The following is a 19,105-nucleotide window of genomic DNA, read 5'->3' as shown; positions in this document are numbered from 1 at the left end:
GCCAAGTCGTAACACGTGCGTATGCACAAGGTGATCCAGCAGGAAATGCGCTGGATGGAAACTGGTTGCCCCCTAATCCGCTTGGCTGATGCAAGGAATAGTTGCAAGGACTTCCTGAACAGCCTGGTTCGGTACAGGTAGAAGGCCAGCACATTAGCCAGGAGGAAGCAGATCGTGAGTGTTTTCGACCACAAATCCCATCCCTCCCAATTTGCAACCATCCCTGGACCAGTGTCAAGTGCACAACTGTCCCCGGACCAATGAAAGGGGCCACTCTGGTTATCACCTTGAGGTCAGGGGTGTGCTCTGTACCCCCAAACCTTACCTCCCTTTTCATGTATTCATACACAGAAAAGTGAAAGAGCATGCCTCAATCTTCCAAAAGATCAGGGTTCGGCAACCTTTCAGAAGTGCTGTGCCGAGTTTTCATTTAGTCTCTCTGATTTAAGGTTTCACATGCCAGTAATACATTTTAATATTTTTAGGTCTCTTTCTATAAATCTATAATATATAACTAAACTATTGTTGTATATAAAGTAAATAAGGTTTTTAAAATGCTTAAAAAGCTTCATTTAAAATTAAATTAAAATGCAGAACCCCCCAGACCCCTGCAATAGGTCAATTTGGCACATTAGCCAGGAGGAAGCAGAATGTGAGTGTTTTCGACCACACACCCTGTCCCTCCTGATTCGCAACCCCATGGACCAGGCAGCAGCAAGTCCTGAGCAGGAGCACAGATGGTTACGTTGCGCAGCATAAACTGCACCTGGTTGCAAAATGGGAGCGTTGCACAATGTGTCATCACACCTGTGGCAGATCCTGGCTGCAGCTGAGAACAGCAGCTCCTCGGGCGGCTCCAGCGCTGCTGGCAGCACGTGGTCACCAGGGATCAGCTGCTCCACCCGGGCTCCACATCACAATATGCTAGAGCCCCACCCCCAGGAGCTGCCCTGCCCCCGGCCTGTGCCAGAGCCCCGCCCCCAGGAGCTGCCCTGCCCCTGGCCTGTGCCAGAGCCCCGCCCCCAGGAGCTGCCCCGCCCCCGGGCTGTGCCATAGTCCCGCCCCCAGGAGCTGCCCCGCCCCTGGCCTGTGCCAGAGCCCCGCCCCTGGAGCTGCCCCCACCCCAGGCTGTGCCATAGCCGCCCCAGGAGCTGCCCCGCCCCTGGGCTGTGCCAGAGCCCTGCCCACAGGAGCTGCCTGTGTTGCATCTCTGCGATTTGTTCTCCTGCCTCCTTCCCAGCACTCTCTGCTCCCAGCTGCTCCCTTCCTGTGTCTGCAAACACCCCCCACCCGGGCGGGCTGCAGCGCTCGCTGGGGCTGGCTCCAGCCACTGAAGTTCCCTCCATCTCTGCTCACCTGGGGGGAAGGGGGGAGGGACGAAGTGAGGAGATGGGCCCAGGGTGTGAAAGCAGAATTAGGGGGTGGGAAAAGGACTGTTTGGAAAGGTGGGTTTTTTGCGGGGGGGGGGTGATCCCAGGGTCGACGCTTCCATTAGGCGACCCTAGGCGGTTGCCTAGGGTGGCAGGATTCGGGGGGTGGCATTTTGTGCGCTCCCCACGGGATACCTGGGAGCTTCCGGTTCCGCTCCCATTGCACCACCAAAGATGGACCCTCCACCAACATGCCGCGGAAACAGCAGCAGGCAATTGAGCAGCTCAATGACTGCCGCTGTCACCTGCAGCATTTCGGCGGAGAGTCCTTCTTCGGCAGCGCAATGGGAGTGGAACCGGAAGCTCCTGTGCGCTCCGTGGGTAGCGCACAAAATACCGTCCCCTAAATTTTGCTTAGGGCACCAGAAACCCTGTCGCTGCTCCTGGGTGATCCAGATGGAGTCAGAAGCAGTTGGGCAGCAGAGGCTCAGGGAAATTGAGGGGAACCCCCTGGGTGTCCAGTGTTGGCCAGGGATTGTACAGCACCTAGTGCAATATGGGGTCCCGATCTCAGTCATGGTCTGTGCAGCCCCTGGGAGCCCTGATGTCTGTTTCCTGATCACAGGCAGTGGGGATGGAGAGGGAAACCTCAGCATCTGAAGGGTTAATGCAGCCCTGTGTGCAGCCCCTGCTAGGGTGACCAGACAGCAAATGTGAACAATCGGGACAGGGAGTGGGGGTAATAGGAGCCTATATAAGAAAAAGGCCCCAAAATCAGGACATCCGGTCACGCTAGTCCCTGCTGCGCTCACGAGGGGTTGAGAGTTGTAGTAATAACAGCAGCAAAGAGTCCTGTGGCACCTTATAGACTAACAGACGTATTGGAGCAGGAGCTTTCGTGGGTGAATCCCCACTTCGTCAGATGCACCAATAGTCCCATATGGGCTAGTGGGCAGGATTCCTGGTTTTCACCCAGGGGACCTGGGTTCAACTTCCGCTGTGGGAACCGTGCAGAGCTTTTGCCCAGAGTGGAGACAGGAAATGAAAGGAACAGGGAGGGATCCTGCCAGCCGGGGGGTTGGACAGTGTGGGGCGGGGATCCCTGACGTGGGGGGGGGGCCGCGGTCGGGGGGGCGACCAGGGAAGGATCCCAGCAGTGTGGGAAGTTGAGAGCACAGGCCTGGCCTGGGGCGTGGGGCGAGTGAATGTGTCCCTCTAAACCCACCAACTGCAGACTAGGCAGGACTGGAAGAATTACGTATTTGTGGGTAAATGTCAATTTCTGTGTAAATACACAACCCAATGGCAAAATATTTCCATTGATAATCATCAAAATTGGCAGATGGGCAAAGTAAGAAACATGCTGCTTGAGAACTTACCCTGTTGTAGGAGCAGCAGTGATCTGTGTGCTCCGTATCACCTGTATGCCCAGAAGGTCTGTTACACTCCCCCTCCCCCCCCCCGGCTCCACTCCCTCTCTGAATGCCTGTGAAGTGGCTTCCCCCACCCGCAATGCTTGTGGGATGAAGGGGCTGGTTGAACAGCTGGCAGAGCAGAAGAGCTCCTAGATAGACAAGGTGTCTGGGACTCTCATTAGGCAGCGATCACACACCCAGAGCAGGGACACTGCCCAAGGTGGAGTGTGACCCACCAGATGCAGCCAAGTCATCTCTAGTCGCAGGCCATGAGGAGCAGGTCCTTAAAAGGGGAAGGGGCCCTGTGCTCAGGAGTCACTCACAAGCTTGTACCTCCAGTGAATGCCCTTCGCCCCGACCGCCTGGCCAGTGGTTCACCATGTTGCATTTCATTGTGCCTCAGGAAGACTTACCTTCATCGCACCGTCCATCGCGGCATTGTGGGACACTTACTTTGCACAGAATCCTGACATCTCCAGTGCTGAGCCTGTCCTGGGAGCGTGAGTGTGTGACCCCCCCCAATGTCTTCTTTTGAGCTTAGCTGTTAGTATAATAAACATGCTGCTTTCTGCCAAACTCTGGGGGGTGGGGTCATTAGTCCTCCCTAAGCTTACTATCTGGCCCAATTTTGGGTAACAGAAGCAACATTGCTGGATCTGTCATTGTACCAAATGGGGAGATGGTTGTCTATAAAGGAGAGTGAAGACTAAATGCATCCGATGAGGATGGGATTCGAACCCATGCATGCAGAGCACAATGGATTAGCAGTCCATCACCTTAACCACTCGGCCACCTCATCTGAGTTGTCAAAAAGTGGACAGGAGGAGAAATCTAAGGCCAGCAGAGATAGGGACACTAAGGAGTTTTTAAATAATAAGCATAAGCAGGGGCTGAATGAGCTCTCCCCTCACATCTAGTGAGGAGCTGGGGGAAGACTTCAGGAACAGGCCGTGTTTGCATAGACACCCCTACTCTGCCTAGCTATGCAGCATGCTGGGGCCGCTTCCCCAAAATGACCAGTTTGGGATGGTGGTGGGTTAACAAATCACTTTAGGATTGAGTGCAATGAAATGTTATTCTCCTTCCTGTACGAGTGAAGGGCAGCAGAACGTACCTAGGCCGTCCTGACGGAGGGGTGGGTGGGGGAGGAATCGCTTTCATTGGACTGCAGAGAAGTGATTGAGGACGTCACCCTAACCCAGTGGGCCCCAAACATTTCACACTGCGCCCTCGTATCCATGGCTGTGGCCCCTCGGAAGCCGCGGTCGAGAACCGGGGCTGGGAGTGGGGCCGTTGTTTGCTGGGGAGAGGGGAGTGGACAGCGGTAAGGGGGTCGAGGCCGGGCTGGGAGCCAGGGGCCCAGGCTGAGGGTGGGGTTGAGGAAGAGCTGGGACAGAGTGGGGCTGAGTGTTGCTCCCTCCCTACCCTCTATGGGGGCTGGCTCAGGCCCTGAGGTGCCCCCATCAATCTTCCTCTGTGTCCCCCTAGGAGTCATGCCCCACATTTTGGGGACCACTGACCCCTACTCGCTAAGCAGGGGCTAGTGATGCCAAAGCCCAGGGAAAGGGAGAACAAGTGCGGGGGCCCCAGCACTGAACCCTGCCCCGCCCCCACTTCTGTGTGTGGCTCCGCCCCCTTCCACACCTTCCTCCCACAGCCCCACCCACTGTCACCTCTGTGCCACCCCTTCCCCCACTGGCCCCACCCTGTCACTCCTTTACCCGGCCCCGCTGCGGCCCCGAGACCAGAGAAGCTCTGTGCCCTGCTGCAGCCCCCGGGCCGTAGCAGGGAGTGGGAGCTCCTCCAGCCCTGGGGCCGACATGGGGGAGACTTTCCCAGGGGGGCCCAATTTGGCCAGGGCCCCTAGTCATGGGCCCCACTGCCCCCTTGGCGATGCAAGGTTTGGGGAGGCTGAGCCCCCCCCAGCCTCCATTACGAGCCGCCCAGGCTACCTCTGCTCAGTGGGTGGCCAGTCTCCCTGTGTCTCTGCTGTTCGTGCTGGGGAGCCCAGACGGCCTTAGGGGTGGGGCCCCCGGCAGCCACCCAGGGCTCCAGGGGGTCAAAGGGCACCGTGTGGCCATGCAAAGGTGCTCACTGCTCTCCCCTGCCCCAACGCTCCTCCGTGGCCCCACAGAGGGTGGAGGGAGCGAGGAGCAACACTACGTGCTCCCTGCGTCCTGGTCACTTTCCCCACCTGGGCCGGGCTGTGAGGGGAGCATCAGAAGCTGCTGCTCTCTGCCCTCCCCTGACGCAGCCCGGCTGAGGAAAGTGACCTGGATGCAGGGAGCTCGGATGATGTCCCTTCTCGCCCCCCTGCCCCTGCTAGGGAAGGCTGCTGTGTGGTGTCTCCATGGCTGCACTTTCAGTGATGCAGGTTTCTCTCTCCCATTGTTCCAGGGGCATCCTACTAGATAAAATTGAGCAAGAAATGCTTCCCCGTGGTTTTTAGGACTGGAATTGCTTTTTTCAACAGCCATTGCCATTTTTTTCTAGTTTTGTTTGTTTAAAAGGAAGACGGTGATATTACACTGGCAAATTCCCCATAGAAACAAAGAATAATAAAGGCACCTCAACTTTTCATCATTTATGGAGGACAGTCTTATAATATGGATCCAAATATCCTCCAATCACACAAGCTGAAAATTGTTCCACTTTACTGCAGTTCTGTAACTATGCAGGAACCAGTCCTGTCTGTGTTCTGTGCACATCCAAAATTCCTGCTGAATGACCCGCCCTGGGAGCAAGTTACCAGTGACCCAGGGCTGGGGCAGAAGGAGGGTGCAGGTGAGGGGGGGAGCCCAGGGCTGGGGCAGCATCGGGTGTGTGTGGAGGAGAGCCCAGAGCTGGGGCAGCAGGGGGGTGCAGAGCCCAGGGCTGGGGCGGCAGGGGGGGTGCGGGTGGGGGGGACAGAGCTCAGGCAGCAAGGGTTATGGGGGGGAGCCCAGGGCTGGGGTGGGGGCAGCCAAAATTTTTTTTCCTTCGGGCAGCAAAACCTAGAGCCGGCCCTGCCTCCACCCACCGTGAGGTAGTCAAGAGCGGATCATTATTATCCCTACTCGAAAGAGGGAGAAGCTAAGGCTGAGAAAGGAGAATTGACTTGTCTTAGGTCACACAGCCAGTCAGTGGCAGAGTTGGGAATAGGACCCAAGAGCCCTGATTTTCAATATACCTGCCCCTGGAAATTTCCACTACATGCATCCGACGAAGTGGGTATTCACCCATGAAAGCTCATGCTCCAAAACATCTGGTAGTCTATAAGGTGCCACAGGACTCTCTGCTGCTTTTACAAACTAACCATCAGATCTTGAATTTCAGACATTGAATGACCTGAATAAAGTGCTCTGTGATGAGCTCCAGACCAACAACAGTGACAGTAATTATTCAGCAAGTATTTGAGGAGAATTGCAATGTTAGAGAGAATCATGAACTGCTCAGAGACCATTAATGCAGAGAAGCAGCAAAATCCATCAAACATAGAACTGGTTCTGACTTATTTCCTTGGTCTTAAAAGAGAACAAGGACCTGAGTCTCCTCCCTGTCAATAACCCCCTGCTCAGCCAATCAGGGTAGAGACTGAGGACGGGAGGCTGAGGGTTCTCACCAGAGAGCCCAAAGGATGGCCCAGGTCACTGGTGGGGATCACTGCCCGAGCACTATTTCAGCCCCACATTTTTGGGTGGACCTCCCACAGTGGGAGCTGCAGAGCACTCCCCTGCAACAGATGGATCAGACTGAACAGGTTTCAAACCTCCAGGAGGCTCTTACCTTCTAAACAGGGATGGCTGTTTTCTAGTAAAATCACTAAAAGGGAAAGAGAAAACTCGAAAGAGGTTCCTCCTGGCGCTCACGTCCGTGAACCCGAATACTCTCTCAGTCCTCAAAGAGAGACCTGGAGAAGGAGACTTGCTGCAGCAAAGCCACAGGGGTCTCTGAGGTTTCCCTGGCCCCTCGCCCCTGTCCTGCCTGGCTGATGTCAGCATCTCTCTGTGAGGTCACCCCCTCCCCACCACCTTGGACCAATAGTCTGAGGTCCTGCAAAAGGCCTTTGTGATGTCACTGCCACACCCCTCCCTTGCTGGGCCAATGTCCTGCCCCTGGCCAGGCCCTTTGGAGGTTTGAGCTACTCCCTGTGGATCACCCCACTCAAGGAGGGTTCGTTCTAGGCAGCAAGCCGGCTAGACAGGGAAACATCAGACGCTGCTCCCAATGCTACACTCAGTTTTTCAGAAATTAGTCGACTTTATGGCCAGAAGAGACCATTAGAGCATCTAATCTGACTCCCTGCATATCACAGGCCTCCTGTATGGCATAATAGCTACTTTGGGGGCAAATACATTCCAGAAAGGCATCTAGTCTTCATGAAATGACATCAGGAGATGGAGAATCCACCATTTTCCTTGGTAGCTTGTTCCTGTGGTGAATCATCCTCGCTGTTGAATATTTGTGCCTTTGTTGTAATATGAATTTGTCTCTTTTCATCTTCCAGCCATTGGGTCTTGTTATACCTTTCTCTGCTTGATTCAAGAGCCCTTTAATTCCCAAATCTTTTCTCTCCTGAAGGCACTTCAACACTTCAATGAAGTCACCTTTCAATCTTCTTTTGATAAGCTAAACAGGTTGAGCTCTTTCAATAGCTCACTAGAAGGCATTTTTCTCCAGCCCTCAGAACCTTTGGTGGCTCTTTGCTGCCCCAGCTCCAATTTCACAACATCTTTTTCAAATGAGGACACCAAAATTGGAGGCAGTATTCCAGTATCAGTCTCATTGATGTCGTGTCACCTCCTGTGACGTTATTGACATAATCTGTAACTGTACAGATCACCGTTGCGACAATTGTTCTATATTTGTAGCCAGTATTGTCGAAAGGTTGTCGTGTAAGGGGTCTATGGAGAGGTTCTGATTGGCTGATTATAATGTGTTGCATCGCAGGAGAGCATGGACAGAGTCTGACAACCCATGTGATGATAAAACAGAGAGTTCTTTATTCATTTCCAGCATGCTCTTATATACCATTATAGCAAGCAATCAAACAGTTGCTAATTGGTTAATTAAATTTACACAGCCGCAGCTGTAACCCCATAGGGTAATTATCATCCTAACACCTGTTTAACTTATCATCCTATTTACAATTAGCTGGCCGATGAGAATGGGCTGAAGGCCAGCCCTTACACACAGTTCCCAGCGTAATCGGCTCGTCCCAGAAGCCTAAACAATCTCAGCATTTCACATTCCATTCCCAACACCTCCCCCCTCTACCCAAAATCAAAAAGGAGGGAAAGAAAAAAGGAATAAAAACATAAGCAAAACATTTCCAACTTATAACAGCATAACACCACAATCTATCACAAGCCAAAATTAAAACTTTATAAAACCAACCTATATAACCATGCAATTCTTAACATAACCCCAACAACACCAAACAAAAACAAAGCACAACAAATAAATGGTGTAAATTCTACAGGATTCCCCCCTTCTCTATAGCACACCAACTTGTGGCAAACTTCTATTAAATCATCCCTCAGATGTCAGGCGATCAAACTGACACTGAGGGAGGGGGGGTCCTAGAAAAAACACAACATAAACCACATAAAACGCAAAAAACAATTCTGGCCAGAAAAACAAACAAACACCACAAAACAAAACATAAGACACATAACATAAATTTAACTCTATAAATAAATGCATGGTACATAAAATGCTATGCAGCTAACACCAATTTTCTTAATATCTAAAAAACAAAACAAAACTACCCCTACTGGGCAAGCAATCATTACATACAATATACAAATACCCTTAGTACCATCAGGCAAAAAAAGGAAAATTACATCATCAATTAAATCATTTACAGTAATACAATTGCATCCTGACTTACTTCTAAATTCAAAGCTATTCACAGCTTAAGGGTTCTTACTATTAACTTCTACTTTTAACACCCCAAAAATCACCACTTATATACCCTCAGCCTAATACAATTACAATAACATAGCACAATATACAATCTTCAACTAATGCAACAAAATTATTTATGACCAAACAATTGCAAACTCATTTCTTTGCCTAAATTTATTTACAAACATTTCAAAAACACCAAAAACTTTTCTCTTTAGCATCTTTACAAAATTCAACTGCTATTCCCTCCAGCAACCACAGAGTTAACTTTGTACTCTGCCTAACATTACTCGCTAGTAGTTAATTACCTTTTCTATCAACTACACCCTCAAGGTTATCAACCAGTTTTCCAAGCTTGTTGTCTGTTGCCCGCCGCCTGGGCCCGATCCTTTTTTCCTCTTCAAGTTCTCTATCTATTGCGTGCCTGCCTGGGCCCGATCCATATTTCCTCTTGCTAAACCGTACTAGCCCCTACCCTTCTGGTATCTTCTGTGAACAACTATCTGTACTTTCCCACCGTGGGGGCTACATCAAATATCAAACAATCATACAACTGCCAATAATCAGTACATAATACAAAATTTACAAAAATCTAAAAAGGCTAACAAAAGCACTTTACATAAAGGTATTTTGGGTCACATAAATTCAAAGCCATTCTCCCAAATTACCTAAATTTATGCCTAAATAACACCATAAACTCCCCCCCCCCCTTTGAGAATACTCAACAAACCTTTTGGCTGAGTTTTCTCAAACTTTAAAAACAAAAAAAAAAACAATTAAACTCTAAAAAACCGGGGTAATACCATTTACAATCCAATTGGGGGGGGGGCGCAATACATGCTAAAATTTTATCCAAAACACAGGCCGCAGCCTGTAGAATAAACCCCAAAATCCAATCAATACCACAGTTTTTAGCAGGAGTCCCAAATGTCTTCCTGCCAGTGTGCAATTCTTTGCTTCTTTACTAGGGTCAGTTCTCAATGCCCTTTTAGTCAGGAATTTCTAGACATTGGCAATATCAATGATGTGAGTGTTTTTTCTTCTGTTCCACCACCATCGTGGTTCAAGTTCTACGGGGGAAATTATCAGGACATCATCCTATACATTCAGGCAAAGCAAAAATTATCTCAATCAATTAAATCATTCAGGGAGGATCAAACAAAAAGGATCCTGGCACAGCTAACAAGCAGTTGTCCTCCAGGGGCTCAGGGTGTGTACATCTTGTTGCTTTCTCAGTCATTCCATCCACCATTGCAGCAGTCATCTCTAATACTGACACTGTTGCAGTTTCTTCAGTCCTACTGTTTGCAGCCTCAAATCCCGAACGAGCGGTGGTAATATCTTGGACTAGTTCAGGAAATAGTTTTCCAGGCACTGCTTCTAAAGGCTTTAAAGTTTCAGCTGAGGTTTCCATAGATGTTACAGTTTCTGCAATGATTTGTTCTTCAATTGCTGCAGCTGTAACAGGCACAAATGTTTTTTGAGCCCCAGAGCTTTCAGTACTAAAAATGGGTGAGCCAGTATCTGCCAGCTGCACAGCTAAATTCTCTTGCTCCTCTTCGTCTCCCTTTCCACACACAGGCAGTTCTTGAGGACACATGTTGCTCTGTAGAGGGGCCCCATTTACAACTGCCCCTGGGCATTCTGACACTAGGTTAGATGGCGCATCTCTTACATCATTCTGCATGGGGGCCTCAGCTGCAACCGCTTCAGTGGGCTCTGATTCCAAGGTAAACACAGTATCTTCTACCTCTGTCGTCACAGGTACCTCAGTTACCCCACTCTGCATTGCATCCCCAATAAAAGCTTCCTGAGTGATCTGCCACCCATCGGATCCCTGAAGCCGAGCAGTTCGGGTGGGCTTGCGCAAAGTGATGTCCATAGCAAAGGCAGGTTGGGGAGGGCAAGTGGATCCAAACCCTCGAGACCCGCGGTCAATCGGGGTCGATCGGGGCACACATCCCTTGAAAGGTATTAACTGAGCAAGACGTGTACCAGCAGTTATAGTCACAGGGGGACAAAGGGCACGTACCATTATCCCAATATTCCCCATATAGTCGGCATCAATAAGGCCAGGCAAAACAAAAATACCTTGTTTCGATGTTGACGAACGGCCAATCAAAAGGGCACTCAGGCCAAATCCTAATGGACCATCGGTGTTGGAAGGAAGAACTTGAACCTCGTCAGTCTCTAAAACTACATCTGTCACTGTGGCCAAGTCCACTCCGGCGCTGCCACGGGTTGCTCCGGTGAGGCGTTCCAGGCAGCCGGGTTGCTGGTTGGAGGCACTTGTGTCGTCGCGCTCCTCCGAGGGGCGCTCTGAAATCCGTTTCCCGGCAGCGGTGTTCCATCCTTCTTGTAACGCGCCCAACAGTCGGCGGCGCGATGTCCAAACTTATCACATCGTGTGCAAGCGCCAGTTGCAGCTTCAGGTAACACATCAGAGGCCCGCTGCTCATTTTGCATAGGGCAGTCCCGCCGGAAATGCCCGGGTTTTCCGCAACCAAAACAGGGGCCGGCTGGCCGGGTCGGTTTTCTAGCCCCCCGCTGTCGCCCGAGCAGGGGTTGTAACGCCACGGCCAGTGCAGAGGCCTGTGCCTTAGCATGAATTGCTGCCTTATCCGTCTCCTCAAGCATAGCGGCCCTACCACATGCCTCAATCATTTCCATCAGGGTCGCAGTCTTGGGCAAGGTGGCTAATATACGGTGGCAAGTGGGATTTGCATTCTGGGTTGCAAGATCAAGTCCAACTGCAGTTCTGGCCTCTGGCGTCAGATTAGGAGATCTATCAATAGCCTCTTGAAGGCGATCCAAAAAGGTGGAATACGGTTCCGATGGGCCTTGCATAATTTTAGCGTAGGGAGGGCTTGGCTTTCCCATCTGGGGCACCGCTTTAAAGGCAGCCAAAGCCAGTTCCTGCGACTGCTGCAGGATCCGGGGATCGAGGCGGGCTTGCAAATGCGGGTCAACAAAGCGACCGGCTCCCAAAAACATATCAGCAGTGGCCACGCGCCGAGGATCATCATCCGGTAAATCCAAATTGCGGACAAGAGCCAAGTCAACTCTCTTAGCCCAATCATCTTTCCACAACAATTTCTGTGTAGGTGTAAGAAGCATGTCAGCTAGCTTAATCGCATCATACGGACACATTGCTTGGCCAGCAAATACCTGTTCAATGATAGACTGTACATACGGATTATCTAGTCCATAAGCCATGATCGATTTCTGTGCCTCACGGATCAACTTCCAGTCCAAAGGGGCCCACCGTCTATGATTAGGGTGTTGAGGGTCTGGCGTAATCACTGGAAAGGCCTCAGGTGTTAGACCTTCAAGGATGGCTTCTCTTAAAACTCCATGCCAGCGCTGTACCAGATCCGGAGGGTCCCCAGTTGGAGGGTCCCGGGGCCAGGCGGGGGGGCGAGTTGAATGAAAGCACTTGTGAAGATGCGATCGCGATGATCCAGGTGGAAGACCTTCCAATTGGTCCAACTTGTCACATATATGCTGCAGCTGTCGACCCTGGCGCTCCATCTCCTTATAGAAGGCATCAGACTGAGTAAACTGAGTAAACGTAGTCAAATCGGGATATGGCTTTGATGGCACATGTTCCACCCGAGCCCCCTTCGTTCCCCCGCAATCGTGGCACCCCCAGGTCCCGTGGACACGGCATGGCTTTGGAGGGGGCGCATACGGCAAGGCTGTCTCCATAGGCTCGGGCGTATCGGGGGGTAACGGGACCGTAGCAGGATCAATCATGTCGGGGCCAATAGCCACATTGGAGGGTAGTGGAGCCGTAGCAGGGGCAACATCATCCATGGGGTAGGGGTTGGAAGCCAAAGGTATCACCGTGTCCTCACCACCGAAAAACTCTCTGGCTCCAACCGGCAACACAGAAGGCATTCCGGGCGTTGGGCGGCAGAGCTCAGAAAGGGCCACCTGCACTCCTGCCTCGGCCGTGAGAGTTTCTACTATCTCCTTCGCCTTATTCCATACTGGACTCAGGGAGAAGGCCTCCTTATCGCCCTGAGCCACCGACTTCCAAAGCTCGGAGCCTAGCCGCTCCCAAACAGCTTTATCAAAAATTGTACTTGGTTGAACAGAAAGTCCCCTTCTCCGTCCCCACCGCAGCAGACGGGATAACGTATCAGAGGGGAGCTTCTCTCCCTGCCGCCGCGATGCGCATCAGATATTCATGCACCGTCCTTTCTTCCGCTGATGCAGCGGTTCCCATGTTGAATTGATGTTAGCTGCTCACCTCTGGGCTGGGGTATGCCTCCCTTTTCAGACGCCCTGCGGCTTGCCGCTCGACACTGAGCTCAGGTGCGCCCCTCTTTTCGGACGCCCTGCGGCTCCTAGCCGCTCGACACTGAACTCAGGTGCGCCCTTCTCTTCGGACGCCCTGCAGCCGCCGCTCGACACTGAGCTCAGGTGCGCCCCTCTTTTCGGACGCCCTGCGGCTCCTAGCCGCTCGACACTGAGACTCAGGTGCGCCTCCTTTTCCTCCTTTCAGTTCAGGCCACCAACACTATCCTCATTCAATCACGTCGGGGTCACCATTTGTTGCATCGCAGGCGTATATGAACAAAGCTCTTCAGTCAGTTTGATTGGCAGCAAAGTCATTTATTTCTCTCCAGCATACATCTTTATACTCTTGAAGCAGGCAAGCAAACAGTTGCTAATTGGTTAACAAATTTTACACAGCCGCAGCTGTAACCCCATAGGGTAATTATCATCCTAACACCTGTTTGACTTATCATCCTATTTACTGCCTACCAGCAGATAAAAACTAGCCTCGACCTTGAAGTCTAAACACTTCAGCTCTCACATACTTATCTGCCAAGTTCCCACAGCATACCCGGTACTGAACCTCAGAGACATTTTTCATTTTGATCACACACCCCTACATGACTGTACGCATTGCCATACACAGCTCCCTCAGCCCCTGGGTTTTCTTATTGAGCTGTACACCCATGTGGGTTTACCAGTGTCCACAGTGAGCAGAACTTTCATAGTGATCAAGGAAACTCCCCACAGATTTATCTCCTTCCTCATTCAGACCTTCTCTAGCCATGTCTCCAGTACCCGCCATGTCACCAGTCACGGCATGTGGTCCTAGTCTCAGCTCAGAGTTCTAAAGCCAGCAAATACCTGATCAGTTCTGACAGATCCCTCCCTCAGCCCCCATCCTGCCATGTGAGCCAGCCACCTGCAAACACCATCTCCCCAAAGTCAGGACTTAGCCCTTGGGAATCTGAAGCCACCAGCCTCTCTCCCTCTGCTCCCATCTACATGCTAGTCTGCTACCTGGTCACCACCACCTCTCCCCATGCTTGTTTCCTTTCTACTTTGGAAATGCTCCCATCCAGCTGGAAGCTCCCTCTGCCAGCCTGACCTGCTCCCTCTTTCCCTGCTCCACCTGACATTCCTGTCCTACTGATGACCTCTGTTCCTTGAGGTGAACTCCAGTGTCTTTAGCTGCTCTAGCTTAATGGTCCCAGTAGTCACAGAGCCACCTGCAGCTTCTCTGGCTACAGCCATGGGGCCAGTTCCCAGAGGCCAGCCTTAGCCAGCTGCAGCTACTAGCCGCAGGAGGGGTGGCAATGCCAGGGCTGAGCGTGCTTGAACCTTGCAACGGCAGCACTAGGGGCTCTAAATCCTCAGCCCTGGCCCTAGGCAGCTGCAGACTCTGGAGTTAGGCACTTCCCTCCTCTAGGCCATGGCTTTAAATACCTGCGATTCCCATCACCTGCAGCAGAGGCCACCAGTTCCCACGCCCCCCTCAGCCAGCACCTAGTCGTGCAGAAAGTGCAGCCTGAGTGATTGTGGAGGCTGGGGTGGCAGGAGGTTCCCGTCCCTGAGCAGCAGCCCTGCAACAAGCTCACGTGCTTCCCAGTTAGGACATTAGCCGTTACTGACAAGGCTTGTCTGTGTTCTTTTTTTTTATCTCATTGTTAGGTGTGAGAAGTATGAACTGTTCAATAGGTTTAATTAGTTGGTTAATAAGATGTTGCTGAAGTAAATCACTGGCTTTAAAATAAGATCCAATCTGGAGCATATGAACTATTGACCCCTGGACTCCATCTCTGAGAGGGGACTTGTTTACCATCAGGGGACAGGCTCAAACCAGTCCAAACCGGTTTTTCCCGCCAAAACCAGCCCTCAGCGTTCCGTCTCCTCAGCGCTTTTCCCGCCACGGAAGTGATATAAGGACGTGCTCAGCGCCTGCGCGGGCCGCCCCAGCGACGGCCCCTCCACGGTCGGGTCTTCCCAGCGCTCCCGAGCCGGAGAGCGACGAACCCCTGGGTCTTGCCGTGAGACTGAGGAAGAGGAGGCCTGTCACCCCCATTCCTGCCGTCCTGCATCCCTGGTGTCCAGCCTCCCCCGGAGCCCCCCGGGGAGTGAGAGACCCCGGGGGGGGGGCACTGGGGCTGGGCAGGAAAGTGACTCTGCCCCGGGGAACCTGGGAGAAGCCTCAGAGCTGCCTCAGCCCCAGTGGGATTTGGGGGGCAGAGACTGGGGCCTGGCGGGGGGGATCCCCTGTGGTGTGGGGGGAGATGGGGGGTATCAGGCAGGGAGGGGAGAAGCTGGAGTTGTGGGGAGGGGAAGGTCGGTGGGACGCAGAGGGGGGTTGAACTGTCTCTGGGCAGCCAGGAAATTCCCGGGGGGGGGGGGGAGTGGCGGGCGGGGGAAGGGGGGAGGTGAGTTAATTGGATCCTGTCCCTGTTTGTGCCACTTGCCTCTCGCCCCCGATACAAATTCTCTCTAGTTCTGCCCCTTTTCTCGCTCAGTGTCTCACACGGGGCTATAAAATCTGGGGCGATTCCCCCCCATCCCCTCCAATGATCAGCTCTCCCATCTCCCCCGATTTCCCCCCTTCTCCCCATGAGTCTCAAGCGTCAGTTTAAAATCTTCTCTAGTGAGGAGCATTTTCCCACCCGTTTTATCTGCAGCGATTTGTCCTTGTGTAGGTGGGAAATTGTTGCCCTGAGTCATTCCCCAGCACATGGCTGCCCCTGGAGTGGGGGTGGGATGGCTCAGTGGTTGGAGCACTGGCCTGCTAAACCCAGGGCTGGGAGCTGACTCCTTGCGGGGGCCATTTGGGGATTTAGTTGGGGATTGGTCCTGCTTTGAGCAGGGGGTTGGACTAGAAACCTCCTGAGGTCCCTTCCAGCCCTGATAGTCTATGAGATGCCGGGTCTCTGCCAGGGCAGGGAAGGGAGGCGCACGTGTCCCCCATGGGGACTGCCCAGACCCCAGTTTCCCAATCCCAGTTGCTGCCCCCTAACTACCAACACAGTTGCCCCCAACATCAGTTGCCAGTCACCCGCCCATCCCCCACTGCTGCCCCTTTCCCTCATCCAGGGACCTTCCAGCTCCCCCTCCCCCTCCCTTTTAATCAGCTCCTCAAAGGGCTCCCTGCTGCCCATGGGAATGGTGGGGGTGGGGGGAACCATTACTTTGTGTTTATGTATTGGACAGTCGTATAAAATCCAGTCCAACAGTCCCCCTTTTCCACTAGTTCGTTAACAACAATATAAAATCCCCTCAGATCTTGATGTTTTTCTCTCATGTTATCAAATACGCAGTTTGTGACACATTTGCTTTGCAAATCTCAAAGATTCATATAAAATAACCTAAACGTTTGCCCCACTGCTCTCTAGTTGTCTATTTCTAATTGAATATGCCCTGAGATTTTTCCCCTGTCTCTCTAATTATAAAATACTAAGAAAATCTCAGATTTACAACTTTTCTCAGATTCTTGAACCTGGATATAAAATGTTTGCAAATGTTGCCCATTTCCTCTTTATTCATTTATCAAATATTGATGTGAAACACTCAGATTTTACCTCCTATCAACAACTGATATAAAATCCTCTGATTTTCCACTTGTGTCTCTATAATTTGCAAAATGGATCCAAAATCTCTCAGAGTTCCACCCTTTCTCTTTCATTTCTGAACGTTGCTCTCAAAGCTCAGGATTTCCCTCTTTCTATATCATTATCAAATGTCAGTTAAAAATCCTCTCGGGTTTGGGGCTGTTCCCCGTGTTTCTAAATCCCAGCAACTTCTTCCTTCGAGGGAACCTGTTGCCCTGAGTTCTTCTCCATCCTGGATGTTGCAGGGGGTTAAATTGCCCAGAGATCATCTTTCCTGTCTCCTTTGTGAATCATTTGGTCCCTCCTTTACCTCTGTTAAAATGTTTGCCGAAGAAAGAGACCAGCCAGATATTTAATACACATCAAAGCCAGAGGCCTCCCCCTGTTTGGGGATCAGTGGTTCCCAGCAGGTAACGGGAGAGTTGGCTGGACCCTTTTCTTTTCTCCAGCTGGCACGGGATGAGGACGTCACTCTGAGTGCAGTCTGGGTCCAGAAGTATCCCAAACCCCATGGCAAATGGCCTCTGTGAGGAGTTGCTTCCCGCAGTGCTAAGATGCAGCCACCACTGGGGTGGATCCATGGTGGCCATTATTTGCTAGTGACAGGCATGGACGTTTCTTACCTATTTTGTCCCTCCAGGCCTTCCATTCTCCTGTTCAAGAGACATCCCCCAGGGCTCCCTCTGCCTGTGTGACTGGCCAGCAGGGGGCGGTGGTCACTTTCTATCCACTTCTCAGGCACTGTGAGGTAACAGTGTTGCTGGGGGGGGTGGGGCTGTGTGGGGAGATAGCAGCGGAAGGGGGATTGTGGTGGGGGAGGCCTCTGGGTGGCTGGGCAGGTTCTGGAGATTTGGGGTTTCTGGAGATTTGGGGTTTCAGGGGGTGGCTGTGATGTGCCCAGCCCTGAGGCTGTGGGTCCTGGAGGTGGGTATCGCTGGGGGCCGTTGGCTGCAGAACAGCCGGGGTGGGCATCTCTTGGGGAGGTGGGACAGGGGGTTAGAGGGAGCCTGGTGCTGTGCCAGGGGCTCTGTCTGGGCTTCCCCCGCAGACTCCTGGGATCGCTGCCGTGCCCAGTGCACAGAGTGTGTGTGGGAGAATCCCCGGCGCTAGGCCAGGGGGTGCCCCTGTAAAGCACCAGGGGATCCCGCAGGGGAGGAGGGTGCCAGGCAAAGGGCAGGGCAGATCCTGCTGGAGGGTGGGGATCCTAGGCAGGCAGTGAGGGACTGAGTTCCCAGTGTGGGGGGTCCCTTTTGGGGGGTCTCTGGCTGTTGGGGTCTCTTGGTGGGGGGAACCCTTTGGGATTCCCAACCTGGCAGTGATGGTCTGTTGGGGGTTCTCTGGCCGGTGGGGGTCTGAGGGGTATCTGAGGTCCCTGGCCAGGGACTCTGGGGGCTGGGTCCCAGGGAATATCTGGGGGGGGGGGTTGGCTGGGGCTCTGGGGGCTGCTCCTGACCCATCTTCTTCTCCGTGATTAGCTTATGCCAGAATACTGGCTCCAAGCACTGCCCGACATTCCCCGGCTAGGTCCAGTCACTGTGATAACTTTCTAGCCACTTATCAAACACTCATCAGAGGGGTAGCCGTGTTAGTCTGGTTCTGTAAAAGCAGCAAAGAATCCTGTGGCACCTTATAGACTAACAGACATTTTGTAGCATGAGCTTTCGTGGGTGAATACCCACTTCGTCGGATGCAAGAGGTGGGAGTTCCAGTTCCATTCTCCTAGATAGTCCACTCCTTGTCCTGGATCTGGGGGTGAGGGAGGTGGGAAGGGGGTCAGCACTGCCGCACAATGGTCCCTTCCACAGCATTCTGGACTCATTCTTTCTGAGCTCTGATTTCATTGAGACCATTGTTAATCCAGAGTCACTATATGGAAAGACAAGGAGTGACTCCGGATCGACAGTGGGGCAAATGAGATCAGCAATTCTCCCTGTGAGGAGGGGCTCTCATTAGCTGCTGTCCCCAGAGAGCTAAAGGAGGGAAGCTGCTCAAACGCTCTGTCCCTCTCTGCTCAGGATACTGGGGTCCAGCTTCCTGGGTCAGATGCTGCAGCCTCCATTGTGATCTGGGAAATCAGGCTTAGCAGCTGCTGCTCCCCCAGTGGGGTTCTGTGCTGGGAAGTGACCTGAATTAAAGCTGCTTCTCTGCCCGGCCCAGGGGATGACTTTCTCCAGCTGGTCCTAGCCCCCTAGGGCAGCCCTGGGCCCTGTTAATACTAAATTCTGAGCCAGAGTCTCCAGGTAACTGAAAGACCTCAGGGAAAGTCCTGGGGACTGGCAAGAAAGTGACTCTGCACAAACAGCCCCTCCTCATTTCTCCTCCCTGTAGCAATTGCCAGGAGAAAATCCAGCCTTGGGAGAGCAAAGCCCTCAGGAATGGGACTGTCCCAGCCAGAGGGGCAGGGAGAGAGGACAGGGGAAGGAGAGACTGAAAGGGGCAGTGGGAGAAATGAGTTGGGGGAGAGATTTCTAGCTCTCTAGTCCACCCAGACACATGTATTGCTGCATCCCTGGGCAGAACCACTTTCCAGTGAACAAGCAAAGGATCAGAGAGA

General features: G+C 52.4%; 1 non-coding gene and 1 pseudogene across 1 annotated transcript; both read right to left on the bottom strand.

The window, feature by feature from the left end:
- The window catches only part of LOC120381658, a 236,374-nt pseudogene that overhangs the window by 198,286 nt on the left and 18,983 nt on the right, over positions 1 to 19,105 (bottom strand).
- TRNAS-GCU lies at positions 3,503 to 3,584 on the bottom strand. Its single transcript has one exon. It is a non-coding gene; the product is annotated as a tRNA-Ser (tRNA).

This window comes from Mauremys reevesii, linkage group 14 (genome assembly GCF_016161935.1).
Source record: "Mauremys reevesii isolate NIE-2019 linkage group 14, ASM1616193v1, whole genome shotgun sequence".
In the NCBI taxonomy this organism is placed as follows: Eukaryota; Metazoa; Chordata; order Testudines; family Geoemydidae; genus Mauremys; species Mauremys reevesii.
This window is presented reverse-complemented; position numbering and strand designations above follow the sequence as displayed.